The sequence below is a fragment of the Martes martes genome (assembly GCF_963455335.1).
Source record: "Martes martes genome assembly, chromosome: 12".
NCBI classification, from domain to species: domain Eukaryota; kingdom Metazoa; phylum Chordata; class Mammalia; order Carnivora; family Mustelidae; genus Martes; species Martes martes.
Window position 1 is genome coordinate 74,245,523 of NC_137900.1, and position 13,098 is coordinate 74,258,620.

Genomic DNA, 13,098 nt, shown 5'->3' on the forward strand with positions numbered 1-13,098 from the left:
TCAGTTACAAGAATGAATCAAGAACTCCAACTGCTAGCGGGGGCTTCATTCATCTTGCCCACGAGTGGGGAAGAGTGCATTTCTACAGCCTTCTTGACATCCTTGGAGAGAGGATGCTAGATAGGCACAAAACAGTAACAAAACTTCTGTTGCTAATATGTTCATTAAGGAAACTCAAAAAGATGTTGAATTCTCTGCAGTGAAGTGTGGCCCCAGTTTTGTCTGAAGACCAAAGTGATTGTTTCCACACCATAATTCGATCCGTGGGGAAACTGTTTTTGTTGTAAGAATTTAAGAAAAGTCTTCCTTTCTAAGAAAAGTTCTCATTTTTAGGTTGTTTTCGGACCACCTAACGGTATCCTTTCTTTTATTCAAAAGATATTTATTGAGCATGTACAGTGAACCAGGAGCGTAACGAATCAAACTGAGCCAGACCCTGACCTCAGGGAGCTCTTGTCTGGAAATATCCTTTCTCGTTTCACCAGCATGCAAGATGATACTCAACACTTCTCAACTACTGGAAGATGATACTTTCCATTATAGCAGAAGTAAAGATTTAACTCTTGAGCTGGACATCTAATCCAAGCCTTCTGAGTAACAAATTTTCTGGCACCACTCTGTACCAGTTGGATGATGCCAGGTGAATCACAAAATCTCACAACTGTGTCCTAAGAAATAACCTAGGTTCTTTGAACCTGAAGTTCTGATTTTTATCCCATCTTTGCATATTACCCTTCATCCTAGAGTTTCAATAGCTTTAGGTTTTGTTTAGAACTATGGCTCCTTCCTTCTTTGTCCTCTCTGTTATAGGGATTACAGTTATTAACAGGTAAGGAGTAAAACTGTCAAACTATTTTGGTATAGAACGTTCAACACTAAATTCTTTAGGTGCCCTAATGTTCTCCTTAATCCTAGCTTTAGGGGAGAGGGGGGAAAAAAAGACCATTGTTCATCCTACTGTGAATCTAAGTGAACAGCCTGGGAGAAAGGTGTATGTACAGGGAAGTGGGAGTGCCTTTGGGCTTGAATGCCAAGCCTCCACTGAGAAAATTACAGGACACCCATGGTGCACTGTTTTGTACTGAACTTATTCCCGGCATCATTTTGTGCCCATCCCTACTTTTTTTAAAAATTTTTCCTCTTTCCTTCTCATGTGTTTATAATTCATACCGTCTTACTCTATCATATGTGGGGTGGACCGATGTATATATAACCAAGAAACAAAATAAGCAGACAAGTGAGATTCTATTCTTAAAGACCCACACTGTATGCTCGGGTCCAATATCTAAGCTAACTCATTTAGTGATATGACCTTAAAAGATTTTCAATAGTCAGAGTACAGAGAATTGCCTGAAAGATGACTAGAGAGCAACTAGCCTGTGGTGGGGAAAAGGATATAGAAGTGGATGTGGCAAATATGCCTGGTGGCATCACTGCCAACCAGCAAAGGGGGCAGGCAAGACACTGGGATTTAATGAAAGCCTAGGAGATGCTGAGCACTGAGAAACTCATTCCACATACAGTCTGAGGTACAGAGTGTCACCTCATTTCACGGACAAGAACCCTGAGGCTGTAAAAGTTTGTGTAGCCTATGTAGCCAAAGCCACACAACCCAGACACGAGGGAGCGGACAACCTGTCCAGGTCCCACTCCAGGGCCATGCTCTTTCCACAGACTAGCCCCCCGCCCCCCGACCCATGTGAACACAAATTAAGAACAGAAAGTGCTTAGGGTTTAAGAACAAATTTCAGATGGTCCTGAAGAAAGCAGGATGTGAGCCAGAGGCCCTGCAGGGTAACCAACTTCCCCAAACTCTGAAACAGAGAATCCTGGGCTGCTGCTCTCATCTGTAGAAAACGGTAATGAGGCATTCCTAGTTTTGATTTATGTCACACATCCTTGAGATACGTAAGAGAGAGCCCAGATTCCTAGTTTCCTATCTTCCAGAAGCAAGCAAGGAAATAAGGCAGAAAGTTAACTGCCTTCTCTAATGCATTTCAGACCTATCGAGTTGTGAGGCTTCTGTGGAACCTATTCTGACATGACAGGAGCCCTTTCTGAAATGGCACACGGTTACTTAACTCCAAAAATACAAGGGCTAAGCGATACTACCGCAAAGGGTATAAATCAGCTCTCTTGTGGGAGTGAAGTCCTAAAACTACATTTATAAAACCTATGTACTTCCCAGCTTATTTACCAAACTGCACAGATCATGGGGGAACTAGACAAGGTAAGAGGACATCCTAAATACTAACATTCAGTCCCTATCCAAGTAAGCCACTTCCCTGTGACATGCTAGTCCCCTGCTGTCCCAGAGCCTCGCAACGTCAACCATAGCATCACACCGAATTTCTGAAGAAATTAATCCCTCTCCCGTCCCCCCTCCCCCCAGCAACCCTCAGTCTGTTTCTTGAGATTGAGTCTTTTATGGTTTGTCTCCCTCCCAATCCCATCTTTTCATTTTTTCTTTTCCTACCTCCCCCCAACCCCCCACCGCCTTGAAATGTGTAAACCTGGTGATTCACAGACCTGTACCCCTGGGGATAAAAATACATTATATGTTTATTAAAGTAAAAAATTTAAAAAAAAAAAAAAGAGGTACATGAGCCACATGAGTGGCTCTGTGCCCTTGGGGAGCTTATCTTCTAGGAAAACAAACACATGGAAAGTTAAATAAATATTTATTTAAAATAAAAAAATAAATAAAAAAAAGAAATTAATCCCTCTTTGAAGTCTTCCAAATATCTGGTTGCCTGTCCTGTAGTTCTTCCAACGGGCCACCAATCCAGCTCTCTGCTCTCTTCACTCGGGCTGGAACACAGCTGGAACACCCAGCTGCAGAGAGCCATGGAGTGAAGGGGGTTGGCCCCACTGACCCCAGCTGCCCTTGGGTCATTATTGTTGCTCTTCCCCTCCTTCTCTACTTCACTTAATTCCCCATTCTAGGCATCTCTTCTGATCTCTACCATTCTTCCCCAAACCGCAAACCACTTCTCATGCCCTTCACTTGCAAAAGATCAGCCATCACTTACTTATTTACTGGCCCATTCATCTATTCCTCTATAGTCATTGGGTATAAATTAACTCATTATCCCTCCCTACGATTCAAAACAGATGTACAAAATACAATTCATAAGTAAGAAAGCTACATAGGCTCATTCCTCCGTGCTACGTTACCAGAGAAATCACCAACTGACTCTAAGAACAGGAAATATCCTGAATCAGCCCTAGAAGCCCTGCTACTGCTTGAATTTTCAGAAAAATCTTCTAGAAAGAATCAGTATGAGAGGCTGAGAGGAGGACTAAGGTACAACATTGCCTTCATGTGAAACCACACTGAATGGACAGAAAATAAGCAAATGAGACCCTAACAGATTCATAACGATACGCCTAGCTCAGAGGGATGAGGGGTGGAGGGGATGAAGCCAGGAGACATGGGAGCACCTTTCCAATACACTCACTCCTTAGATGGGGTTTCTGGCTTCAACTGAGCAAGTCATCTCCGGCTGTATTTACTTCTGATTTACATGTGACCATGATGACTGCCCCAGAAAACATGTGGGGAAAAACTCTACCAGCTGGCTTCTGACATGGGCTTGCCAAGTGACAAAGACCTTACTAAGTGCCACCCCAAATACCTAAAAGAAAAGTCTTTGGTTCTGAGGCAAACTCCCTTTTGTTTACTTCTGCAGCTGATACTGGCTCCTTCTCTAGGCCTCATAGGAAGATGAATTTCTAACTGGCAAATTAATGTACTATAAATCTAACCATTTTCCTTTATCTGGACTTGAGTCCAACAGTGACTCATTTCAGCCTCTTGAAAGAACACAGGGCCATACTGGATACTGAATATGCATAGACTTCCCTCCCTATGGATAAGCAACAGAGAAAAATCCAAATCCACCAGGCAAATGAAAAATATTATGGCTCAAGAGAAGGGAAGATTCTAGGATCAGAGCAAGTATTTACTTAAGGAATGGGGGTATTATGTTAAGAAAAAAAACTTTTAGGGGCGCTGGGGTGGCTCAGTGGGTTAAAGCCTCTGCCTTCGGCTCAGGTCATGATCCCAGGGTCCTGGGATTGAGCCCCACATCGGGCTTTCTGCTCGGCAGAGAGCCTGCTTCCCCCTCTCTCTCTGCCTGCCTCTCTGCCTACTTGTGATCTCTGTCTGACTTGTGATCTCTGTCCGTGAAATAAATAAAATCTTTTAAAAAAAGAAAAAAACTTTTAAAATCTTGAGGTCAGAATGAGTCTGCGTTAACCAAAAAGAAAAAAGAAAAAAATCTGAATTATGAACTTGAATGAAGGCAGTCGATAAAGCAGAAAACAAAAAATAAAGTAAAAGACGGTTTTCGAGAAGGAGAAGATAAATCAGAGCTTGGTGGGGGAGGGGCTTACATGGGTAAAGATTTCAAAGCTGCCAGCTCCAAAACATAAAAGATGAATGAAAAGTACCAAAGGGGGGGAAGAAAGAAGTCATCCATGCTACAACCAGAAAAGAACACATTAATGTTTAAAGCTTTAGAAAAGTGTTACATATAAATAAAGCCTTTTAGATGAAGTAGGAAAAAATGCCAGACTTTAAATCTGTGTATCCTTCCACAGCGAACTCTTTAGTCTGGCAGAAACCAAGTAGAAAAAAACACTCCAAACCTCAAACCTGGAGGAACAAGAAGATGTGAGATAGGAAGGTCAGAGCGATAGGTTGTCTTTCTTGGTATTTATTCCCCCTACCAGAGCAAAACAGCATTGATAGCCAGCCGATAGCCAGCCTTATAGCATCAAAGGACTAATGTTCTCTGGATTCTAAGCAGATGAAAACGTAACAATAGTAACACCAGAAAGATAACACTGCACCCACTGAAACAAACACAGGATACTTAACAAATGCTAATTCAAAATGCAGTAGAAAGACTGAAATATCAGGTTAAGAAACTTGCCCAAAATGTAGAGCCAAAAAAGCAAAGGAAAATAGAATGGTAAGAAGGAAAAAGGTAGTGGATCGTCAAGGAGATCCAAGAGCTCAAGAAAAGCAATTCCAGAATGAAAGAAAAAAGGAAATGGGAGGAGGAGGGTCACATAACTCAAAACGTTTCCTAAAACAGAAAAGTCATAAATTTGTGGACTATTAGAGTCCACTGAGTGCCTACCTGCCCAACTCAACTGATTTTAATATGCCCACATTAAGCATATGATCACAAAGAATTTTTAAATGGTAGAGATAGAAGAAAATCCCGTGGCCAATCAGAAATTGGGGGTGGGTGGTGCAGATAAACAAAGAATTAGGGATCAGATAGTCTTTGGACTTCTCAACAGCAACCTGGAAGCCAGAAGACAATGAGGCAAGCCATTTACAACCTACAATTGTATTGGAGGATGTTCTTCAGCAAAACAGGGAGGAAAATAAGAAAATAAAAGGCATGTAATACAGAAACAGGAGTTCAGTACAGAAGAAAAACCAAAGGAATTTCTGGCATCACTGAGAAATGCGATCCCTGGCTGACAGGTAATAGGACTCAAGAAGTAGCTTTGGCAAAATAACTGTCCATCTGGACACATCGGGAGCAGACTTCTAGAACTGACAGAGTTTGAGACTGAATGAGTACACAGAACACAAACATAAAAAGAAGGATTAAAACTTTGGAGGATTTGCAGAAGAGGAGAAGGATTCCTAGAATTCTAGATAGCTCCACTATTAACATTAACAAGGTCACGATGGCATTAACACTCAGGAATGAAGGGCCCTAATCAAAATCATGACCTGTATTAGGACAAAGAGGTACAGGATGGGAATGTGTGTACGACATACCTTCCCCGTGGGACAGCTAGAAATATTCAAAACTGATATACCAAAAAGTACAAGTAAAGATCTTAGAGATCTTAGAGATACAATGAAAATACTGAACAGGGACGCCTGGGTGGCTCAGTGGGTTAAAGCCTCTGCCTTCGGCTCAGGTCATGATCCCAGGGTCCTAGGATTGAGTCCCGCATTAGGCTCTCCGCTCAGCGGGGAGCCTGCTTCCCTTCCTCTCTCTCTGCCTGCCCCTCTGCCTACTTGTGATCTCTGTCTGTCAAATAAATAAATAAAAAATCTTAAAAAAAAAAAATACTGAACAAAGCCACTAAAACGAATGAAAATGCTATTTACAGTGAGGGTAAAATGGTAGGGAAAGAAGAGCTCCTTTTCTTAAGTAAGCCTCATAACAGCTACTTGACAATTAAAGTTACAAACATGCAGCAAAAAATAAAAGCAAAGGGCGCCTGGGTGGCTCAGTGGGTTAAAGCCGCTGCCTTCAGCTCAGGTCATGATCTTGGGGTCCTGGGATCGAGCCCCACATCGGGCTCTCTGCTCAGCGGGGAGCCTGTTTCTTCCTCCTCTCTCTCTGCCTGCCTCTCTGCCTGCTTGTGATTTCTGTCTGTCAAATAAATAAATAAAATATTAGAAAAAAAAAGAGTTCAAAAAATAAATAAATAAATAAATAAAAGCAAAAGAAGAGATTGTCTCACTGCTGACACTAAAAATTAAAAATTACAACAGGCAGAAGTACTACAACAGAAAACCAAGTGGATGCCATGGAAGAGGGGCTTGAGAAAAACTACACATACTTGTAATAATAGAATTTACTAGACTGATTAGACAGTATAGCTATGGAGCACAGAAAGAAGAGAGTCAATATAAGAATAATTGGTAGATCTGAGGACAAACGGCACTTAGTTACTTAAAAATACAAGCAGGGGCTCCTGGGTGGCTCAGTGGTTTAAAGCCTCTGCCTTCGGCTCGGGTCATGATCTCAGGGTCCTGGGATCAAGCCCCGCATCGGGCTCTCTGCTCGGCAGGGAGCCTGCTTCCTCCTCTCTCTCTGCCTGCCTCTCTGCCTACTTGTGATCTCTGTCTGTCAAATAAATAAATAAAATCTTTAAAAAAAAAATACAAGCAAATTTTTCTTAAAAGATGTAGAAGATTTAAAGAACTTACCACAACACAAACAACAATAGAAAAAACACACAAAATGCATTAAATCAAAATTAAGAACTTCTGTGCAAAGGACACAATCAAAAGTAAAAATATAGTCCATGGAATCGAAGAAAATATTTGCAAATCCTAAATCTAAAAAGGAGTTAATATCCAGAATATATAAAGAACTGCTACAACTCAACAATAAAATCAAACACCTAAAAAATGAACAAAAGACTTGAACAAACATTTCTCCATATACAGATGGCCAAAAAGCACCACGACAAGATAGTCAACATCACCAATTGTTAGGGAAATGCACATCGAAACCACAATGAGATAGCACCTCACCCGTTAGAACGGTTGCTATCCAAAAAAGCAGAAAATAAGTACTGGCAGGGATGTGAAGAAATCGGAACCTTTATTTTACTGCTTGTGTACTATGTACTAGTGTGTACACTACGTACTAATACCAGTAGTATTATGTGCTACTGGCAACATGGCTCAGCTCCTATTGAAAACAGGATGGGGTTTCCTCAAAAAGTTAAGAATGGAATCATCATATGACCCAGCAATCCCACTTCTGGATCTATCACCAGAAGAACTGAGAGCAGGGTCTCAAAAGAGATATTTGTATACCCATGTTCCAACCAGCATTATTCACAATAGCCAAAAAGTTAAAACAACTCCAGTGCCCATCAGCAAGTGAATGGAGCAATGATGTGGTAGTAAATACAAGGGAATATCACTCAGCCTGAAAAAGAAGAAAATGCTGACCCATATTACAACATGGATAAACCTTGAGGGCATTATGCTAAGCAAAATAAGCCTGTAACAAAAAGATAAACCCTTGGTGATTCCACTCAAACAAGGTACCTAAAGCAGTCAGATTCACAGAGACAGAAAGCAGAAGGATAGCTGGCAGCGGCTGCGGGGAGGAGGAAATGGGGAGCTGTTGTTTAATGGGTACCGCGTTGCGGTTTGGCCAAATGAAGGGTTCTGGAGATCTGTTGACCAGCAATGGGAACATACATAACACTATCCAAACCCGAAAATGGGTAAGACAGTAAATTTTATCTTAGGTATCTGCTACCACAATTAAAAGGGGGAAAACAGAGGGGCACCTGGGTGGCTCAGTGGGTTAAAGCCTCTGCCTTCGGCTCAGGTCATGATCCCAGGGTCCTGGGATCGAGCCCCGCATCGGGCTCTCTGCTGAGCGGGGAGCCTGCTTTCCCCCTCTCTCTCTGCCTGCCTCTCTGCCTACTTGTGATCTCTGTCTGTCAAATAAATAAGTAAAATCTTTAAAAAAAAAAAAAAGGGGGGGGGACAGAGAGCTCACCACCTTCCAGGGAAACTATGGGGTAAATGACCTACAACTGAAGCACTAAGTTAAGTTAGTGAACCACAAGGGTTAAAAGCATTCCCATTAAAATAAAGATCAAGGGAGGGGGGCGGTGGGTAGGGGCGGTATATAGCCACCATCATCCTGACCACAGCAGATAAGACAGGAACAAATTTCATGGTTATTGTCAGAAATACGTAATGACTCAAAAAGTATATGTTCAGGGCACCTGGGTGGCTCAGTGGGTTAAAGCCTCTGCCTTCAGCTCAGGTCATGGTCCCAGGGTCCTGGGATTGAGCCCCCGAATCAGGCCCTCTGCTCAGCAGGGAGCCTGCTTCCCTTCCTCTCTCTCTGCCTACTTGTGATCTCTGTCTGTCAAATAAATAAAATCTTTTAAAAAAAAATGTATATGTTCACCCCAAACTGTCATCTACTTGCAAGAGCAAGAACAAGGCACTTTTATTAAATATAACTGGGATGTAGTTCTCCCTGAAAAATCCACTCAACGGTATAATGCAACTGGTCATGTGATAAATAAAAATAAGGTGCTGAGGGGAGCCTGAGCACGGGCAGACTTTCAATGTAAACACAGAATACCTGGGATCCTAACGGGACCAAAAAATGCAGTTATTGTAACTATTAAAAGCTATGTAACTGAAATGCCTATAGCTGTAGTGAACTAAGAGAAAAACTCATCGGGGCACCTGGGTGGCTCAGTCAGTTAAGCTTCAGACTCCTGGTGGCGGCTCAGGTCATGATCTCAGGGTTGTAAGATCGAGCCCCGAATCGGGCTCTACACAAGTCTGCTTTCCCTCTCCCTCTGCACCTGCTCTCCTCAGCTCACTCTCTCCAAAATAAATAAATAAATATTTTTTTTTTTTTTAAAAAAGGCCTTCAGAAAATTGCCAGAAAAAGGGAAACATCATCACCTTTTGAGAGTTAATCAATACTCTTTTATTTCTAATGTCAATAAAAGGAGAATTTCAGGCTCAAAGAGCCAAGAAAGGGAGAATAAATGGGTGACTAAAGATCCATGGTGCATTCTTTTAGCTCAATTTCCTAGCCTTACCACTGCTTCACATAAAACCAATGAAGCAAATGGTCCAGCTGGGATGAAGAAAGCTATGATCATTCTCAGGGTCCATTTGCTTCCCATAGAGACTTAGAACAAAGAAATCAGAAAAGCACTTAAGAAACCGAATCGTTTCCTCATGTTTTGTTTTAAAATACCATCTCTACCTGTGGCAGCAGAAACTTTTCCTCTCGTCTTCAAAGTATCAGGCCCAAGACCTTGCTTCAATATATTTACTGAAGACAAAATGTTTCGTGTTCTTAAATCTTTTCTTTTCCTACATATAGGATCAGTTTTTCCATTTGCTTCTCCAGCTTTTCAATCAGACCTTTCACTCTACACTTGGCCTAAAAGTCTATCATTCTTTCCATATGGCACTCAGCGGACGCATTCCAAGGAAGGGATACACGCGGCCAGCAGAAGGAGAACCGAAAGCACCACCATCGCCCATTTTAACATGTATCTTATCTGTTCAGAGTCCAGCATTCTACAGATGTTAGAAACTGGCCCAAAATGATCTAAAGAAACTCACTGTTCTGATTTCAAAGAGTGCACTGACAGGCACACTGTTTTCACTTTTGAACAGTGCTCTTGACTGGGAGAGATACTCTCCTGAAATGTCTCAAAATAACCAGGAATTGTCAGAACACAAGTGGCAGAAAAATCTCAGAACAGCTGTCACCACTAAAGGGAAAGATGTGTTGCCTATCCTCTGTTTATCATCTCAAACTCAAGCTAGTCTCTGTTATATGGCTTAGAAAATGGGGGAGAGGGGTTGTGCTTTAGTAAAAGTAGACCAGGAATGGGCTAGAATTACAGCTTTCAGGGTTAGAAAACAATGAACAAGTGAGTGTACTCCATCACGAAGGGTGAGAGAAGGGATAGGGATGAAGGAAGAAAAGTCAACTAAAAGGACTGAGAGAATCCTCTTGAAAGGTAGAACAAATTTCTCTTTGGATAAGAGACAGATTCGGGGCGCCTGGGTGGCTCAGTTGGTTGAGCAACTGCCTTCGGCTCGGGTCATGATCCTGGAGTCCCAGGATGGAGTCCCACATCGGGCTGCCTGCTCGGCGGGGAGTCTCCTTCTCCTGCTGACCTCTCTCCTTCATGCTGTCTCTCTCTCTCAAATAAATAAATAAAATCTTAAAAAAAAAATTATAAAAAGAGAGAGAGAGAGACTCACTACTGCCCTGTTTCTACTGCCAAGCCCCACAATGTTTAAGCTCTTGGTCTTCTTGGTATCTCATGCCATGACCCTCAGCCATTTGCATAGGGACCCAGAGTAGTGCAAAGACCGATGGGACTTAGGACTTGTGTCTACAGGAAAGAAGAACTACCCTGACGCACAGCATGGATAAATTTTACTGAGGAATGTTTAGGGAGGGAGCCTCTGAGCCATGCTGAAGTATTTGCAGTCCTTCAGTTTCAAGACACGGAGAATGACAACCTCCCTAACCAAGCCTTGGGCCAAGCTAGACTCTGCCAAATGCAGCCACTGGGGGAGATGGAAGGTATTTCCTCCTGAGAGCAAGTGCATATTTCTCAAGTCAGAATTCCTAAATGGCCCACAACTGAAGGAATATGGACATGCATATTCATGTTAATGGAGGTAAGGAGAAGGGAAGAGGGGAAGAAAAGAGAGCAAATGGGAGGGGGGGCAAAGTATCCAAACAGCTGGTCAGAATACAGAAGTCTACAGCTGTGATAAGACCAGTGACTCAGCCCAGAGTAACAGTGTGTAACAGCAAAGGGGCCTGTTAACAAAGGCATCTAGCAATTTATACTGGGTAAAGAATTAATACTAAGCAAAGATTTTGCTACAAGGATGCTTGATGCATTATTGTGTATGACTGGCAAATTTTAGAAACCATCTAAACACCTGATACTACAAGACTTGCCAAACTGAGTTACTAAAGCTGTATACATACAATTTAATTTTATATGATAAAAATTTATACAATTTTTATACAAGGAAAATTAAATTATATTGAAATTGTGTATCTATACACTGCCCGCAATTTGGAAAAACATACAAGGATAATACATACATATTTACTAAGCCCTGAAATGGTACATGGTATCACTCAGAGTATCTTGTTTTGCCAGAAAGACAGCACTCAAAGAATCATGCGGACATGTTAAAAGAACAGGGAAGTTTGCTTCAAGGGCAGCCCCTTGGCCTAAAATAAAAATTTTTAATCTACAAAATAAAGGACAGTAACAGCTTTAAAACCTTTTAAATAGAAATTAAGGAGTTCATTTTAATGCAAATAAATGAATAAAAGTTTGGCAATAAATGGGATATTTACATAGACCCAAAAACTCTCCCACAAAATCCATATACATTACAAAGGGAAATCAGAAGCTTTACAGTAGATAAGTCTGAAAGACACCACCTTAATCAAATCTTTGAAGTAAGTATCACGGGAAATTGGAACAAACAGACTCTGTGTGCCACTGAGAGGATGTGATGAGAAGAACACAGTCTCACTTCTGTGATATTCCTGCCCAAGGTTCAAAATCTGAATTTAACCAAAGGAAACATGAGCCAAACCCAAATTGAGGGACGTTCTGCAAGATAAGTTTCCTATAACCTTTAATTTTAAGTTTTACTTATTGAAGTAAATCTCTACACCCAACGTGGGGCTCGAACTCACGACCCTGAGACCAAGAGTTATGGACTCCTCTGACTGCGCCAGGCGTCCTATAATTTTTAAAAGATCAGGTTATAAAAGAGGGGAAATAACACCGAGAAACTGGTCCCTGTTAAAGAAGACGAGACATGATAAATGAATACAATCCAAGATTCTGGACTGGATCCTTTGCTATAAAGATTATTGAGATAAGTTGGGAAAAGTGCAGGAGGACCCGAAAATTAGACATAATAAAGATGCTCATCTCCTAATGTGGATGGTGGCTTTGTGACTATGTGAAGAACGTCCTTGTATATGGGAAATATATTCTATAGTACTTGAGGGTGTCAACATCATGTCAACAAATCACTTCCTTTTATTTTTTTTTTAAGATTTTTCATTTATTTATTTGACAGACAGAGATCACAAGTAGGCAGAGAGGCAGGTAGAGAGAGAGCAGGGGAAGCATGCTCCCTGCCGAACAGAGAGCCCGGTGTGGGGATCATGACCTGAACCGAAGGCAGAGGCCTTAACCCACTGAGCCACCCAGGTGCCCCTCAACAAGTCACTTCTAATTGACTCAGTGAGTTAAAAGGTCCCTTCGTACTTTCGTACTCTACTTGCAACTTCTCTGTAGGTCATAAAGAGGAGGGAGAGGTGGAGGATGATGAGGGGAGAAGCCGGGGCAGCAGAAGCCCCTCCATCCAAGAGAAAATGTGTTTAATTGGAAAGGAGTGTTCATGTGTCACCGTTTAACATAGGAATACACAGGCCCGAGAATAAATTGAATTTTACAAAATTTAATCTGGTTAGGAGTTACTGTTACAAATTACATGACTACCCCAGACACACATGCGCCTGATTGTAGAGAAGACAGGAAAAGAGGTCTCAGACAAACGGCTGTGTATGAGAGGCGCGTTGCCAAAAGTCAAATAGGTCTTTTGAAAGAGGAGAAGTCTGGACTACAGCACACAATGCAGGCAGCATCACACCATTAAGTTTTGCTTGAGTTTCAAAGCTAAAGAAGTATTATGGCACCAAAGAGATACATTTCCATCAACACAAAACAAAGCAAAAGGCAGATGACCCACCAATG

The 13,098-nt window shown here is 41.7% G+C and overlaps 1 protein-coding gene across 1 annotated transcript in view; it reads right to left on the bottom strand.

Annotated features, from left to right (window-relative positions):
* LPAR1 (lysophosphatidic acid receptor 1) overlaps nucleotides 1–13,098 on the bottom strand; it is a 135,824-nt gene that overhangs the window by 79,786 nt on the left and 42,940 nt on the right. The gene's annotated exons all lie outside the window — the stretch shown is intronic.